The sequence below is a fragment of the Euprymna scolopes genome, chromosome 3, assembly GCF_053919585.1.
Source record: "Euprymna scolopes isolate OS-2025 chromosome 3, ASM5391958v1, whole genome shotgun sequence".
Taxonomy (NCBI): domain Eukaryota; kingdom Metazoa; phylum Mollusca; class Cephalopoda; order Sepiida; family Sepiolidae; genus Euprymna; species Euprymna scolopes.
The window spans coordinates 43,369,436-43,373,453 of record NC_136484.1 but is presented as its reverse complement, the minus strand read 5'-3'; the positions used below and the strand labels follow the sequence as shown (position 1 = coordinate 43,373,453).

General features: G+C 29.6%; 1 non-coding gene across 1 annotated transcript; it reads right to left on the bottom strand.

The window, feature by feature from the left end:
* Positions 1 to 2,373: 2,373 nt before the first annotated feature.
* Positions 2,374 to 2,535, bottom strand: LOC145263900 (U1 spliceosomal RNA). The gene has a single exon (XR_013864618.1). It is a non-coding gene; the product is annotated as a U1 spliceosomal RNA (small nuclear RNA).
* Between the last annotated feature and the right edge of the window lie 1,483 nt (positions 2,536 to 4,018).

The following is a 4,018-nucleotide window of genomic DNA, read 5'->3' as shown; positions in this document are numbered from 1 at the left end:
TGAATCATCATCAGGTGGAGATAAAATATTAAAAATAGAAGTGAAATATACAGTTACAAATGAAAAAAGAGTCAATGAAAAGTCGATTAAAATATACATTTACGAGTGATAAAAAACTCGATTAAAAATTAGGATAATAAAAGGCAATGTTAGTAAAACCAGTCGTATATTGGTTATGCTAAACATTTCAGCACATTATTGCTACTTTCAAAATTAATGCTATTTATAGATGGGTGCTGGGTTTTTATATATAGTATTTCAAGTATTTTTAATTTTTTACAATTACTTTCTCGTTGCAAAATCCTTGTGTTGTCCACGAGGATCTTTCTAAGATTAGAGGGGGCAGCTATGTTGATTTGTTAAATGCTGGTATATTGAGCTAGTACTGTTATCAAGAAAGAATCGAAAGCGCTCGTGTGAACCATGGAACATTTGTAAATACCTTCCATCTTGAAGTAAAAAAATCTTTGTAAATACCTTCCATCTTGAAGTAAAAAAATCTTACAAAAGATCGAAAAAATGAAAAAAAGAATCATTAAGCAAGGTATCTCTGTTGTTTTTAATAATGTTTGCCTGAATATATATATATATATATATATATATATATATATATATATATATATATATATATATATATTCAGGCAAACATTATTAATATATAATATATATATATATATATATATATATATATATATAGTTATAAAATATATATTGCAATTAAGCTGCACAGAATATTCCGCGGAATATTCTGTGTAGCTTAATTGCCATATATATTTTATAACTTACAACCTAGCTCTACCTACGTATTGAGTACTCTTGAAGTAAATACTTAATGTTTACGCATAAATTTATACTTTCCTGTATTAATTTATGTGATAAAGTTAAGTAATCACGCACACACACAGACACACACAGACACACACACATATATATATATATATATATATATATATATATATATATATATATATACTAGCCGGTAGCCCGACGTTTCCCGGTCGTACAATACGTTTAAACATGATCATTCATGCAGATCGCGTATGTATCATTATAGAATCAATCTTCTTTTGATTATTATATATTAAGAAAAAGAATTCGTTAAGTGCACTAATTCGCAAAAAGAAAGAAAGAAAGAAAGAAAAATAATAAGATCGTTCATCAAATTTCGTCTGTGTTGGCTTACAATATTTCATCAGCTGATATTTGGACATAACGATGAATGCTCAAGTTACTTCGGATTAATGTTTAGTTTTAAAATACGTAAATGAAGAAATGATTTGCTGCAATTTTAAATCGTCCGTCGTCTTTTATCGTATATATAGAACTCATTAATTAGAAAAAATAAAATAAAATAGTGACGCATCCCAGGGTTTGAAGAGGGGATGATACGATCTGTAGTTGAATGATTTACCAGTATGCTATATCTCTAGATTATAATAAATTAGTTTTTTAAGAAAATAATTGCTGTAATTTTATTATGCCCCTTGCCAGTGTAAGGTAAACTATTTCCCTGCAACAATTATTCTTTTTTATTTAAAAGATAGAAGCTTTTTAAGACCGGACTTTTTCAATATTTGATGCTTATCAGATGAACTTCTGTACAGAATATATGTCTGAACACAGCCAGACATATAAATTATCTTCGTATTAAATTTGCAAATTATATGCCTGAAATATGCAGGAAGTAACTCACACACACAAAGTGACTTTTTATATAAATAAGATAGAGATAATACATTTAAAGGTTACTTCTTAATCTTCAGTAGCGAATTTAATTTTTTTTTTTGCTTAAAACTACTGTTTTGTTGGGTTTTTAAAAATTTTATTCATGATTGCATTAGCATCAAAATGTATTTAGTCTTATACTATCATTAATAGTTTCTCTTTTCGGTCAGCTTGCGATAAATCCTTCTAGAATGCGGCAATTTTTTTTCCGTACGGATACAAAGTACTTCTATTGATATCTTTCTCCTCCACTGACCGAGGACCGAATGGGTAAAGTGTAGCATCAGAAAAGACAATACACATTCTTCTTAGCGAAAATGCCAAAGCGGGTCACTATTTGCCGTTGATATTTGCTTCAATGATCACTAAAATATAAATGACGTAAAATATTTACTTGCTTACCCAAGACAAGAAATTTATATAGAATTTATATATAGATTTTATACGTTGTGAAAATCTTACTACTCCTCCAAAGACACAAAAGTAAAAATTCTATATGTTAAGAAAAAACATCTGATTAATCGGTAATGGACTGAAAAGAGTAGGCGCATTATCAGAAGTTATATGCACCTTGCTTCTAGCTAAAACGCAATTTATAATATTTTCAGCCAATGAACAAAGATGGATGAACTGTTATTAATTAGACTGTCGGGGTAAGCGCGAACGCAGACCCCACACTTAGAAATTGTATGTCCGAGTCGTACACATTTGATACGATCGCAGAGGTCAACCCAATCGAAGTGCAATGAAAGAGTCTCTCTCTGGAAGAACGGTCTAATTGATCGCCGTTCTTCTACATCAGGTAAGTATGAGATTTTCTTATCGAACTGCTCTTTACAAACCTTTTATTTCCCACGAGACTGGCTGTTATCACTACGCATTTAAAGAGACCGAAAGAAAAATATACGACCAACCATATTTAATGAAACATGTCAGTTCATTTTATTTATATATAAGAATTTTTCACTATGTGATTTCTGTGGGATTTACCTTTTAAATAATTAAGTGCTTGGCATTATTTTAAAGAGAATAATAGTGTCTAATTCGTTATGGGGAGGTAACTCATTCTGATGAAACAAAAAAAAACAGTGAATCATGAAAAATAGTCACATTTTAAACGGTTGTCTGAACAGAATACCACGACAACGAATTATTTTTGTGTTCAACTGTATAAAATATTTCAAACATAAAGAACAGTTTATATAATAGAATTATATCTTCAACGTTAGAAACGAACTGGTTAAAACGAAAAAAAATAGTGAAACATTTGAAAATTTGCATGAGCAATTTATAAATTTTGAGTGGAAAAAGTGTACAGGTTTATGCATAAACTAGACTACCGTGACCCGTTGGGTCAATATGTTATATTTTCTATGGAATTAATGTACGATCGTGACACTTGTGACATAAATAGTTTTTTTTTATTATTTAACAGAAACATTTCTGTAAAAGTATATAAAAATGAAAAAAGTATAAAGATAGATTTCTATGAGTTGTTTTGCTTAAAATTGTTTTTTTAAATAACTAACAGCCATTGAATTATAAGTGGTTTGCCATACTTACAAGTAAATGTATACTAAACAGATACCATAATACTTAATGTTAAATTCAAATTTTGATACATCTTTCAGTTTAAACGCGAAAAAATAATTGGGACGATGAAAATGTACACAGTAAAACAATACGTTTTATTGTCGCGTAGATTATTTATTTGTAACGCAAATTTAAAAAAACATATTTTCGGGGTTGTTTATTTATGTTGGTAGTGTAGGAGAAAATGCATGGATGTTTTCTTAAGAAAGGTGTATTAAAAAATGGATACTAAATTTAAAAAAGGGAAGGCGGTGGTTAAATCGCCGCCGTAAAATGCTCTTATGGTTTTCAACGGGTTAAAGTAGATTTATTTGTCAGGAAACTGCGTTAAGATAACTTAAACGTAATACGGAAATGACCGATGTAAAAAAACAGTAGAATGTTTTAACAATTATTTATTTGGATAATTTAAAAGCGAAAAGAAAAAATTAGACGCTGAAAACGTACACAGTAAAACAATACGTTTTATTGTCGCGTTGATTACTTAGAATAATATATATCGTATATATGAAACAGGTCGATGATTATACGTATTATTTGTAATCATGTTTTTCCTTTGCCTCCCATATCTTGAAGTTTTTTATTCGCTTTTCTAAGGACGTCCATTTGTTCGAACGAAACCGGTCCGATTTTTGTGTTCATTTGTTTAAGCTGTTACGGGTTTATGTTTATGTACGCATGCGCAACCGGAAGTTGCAAG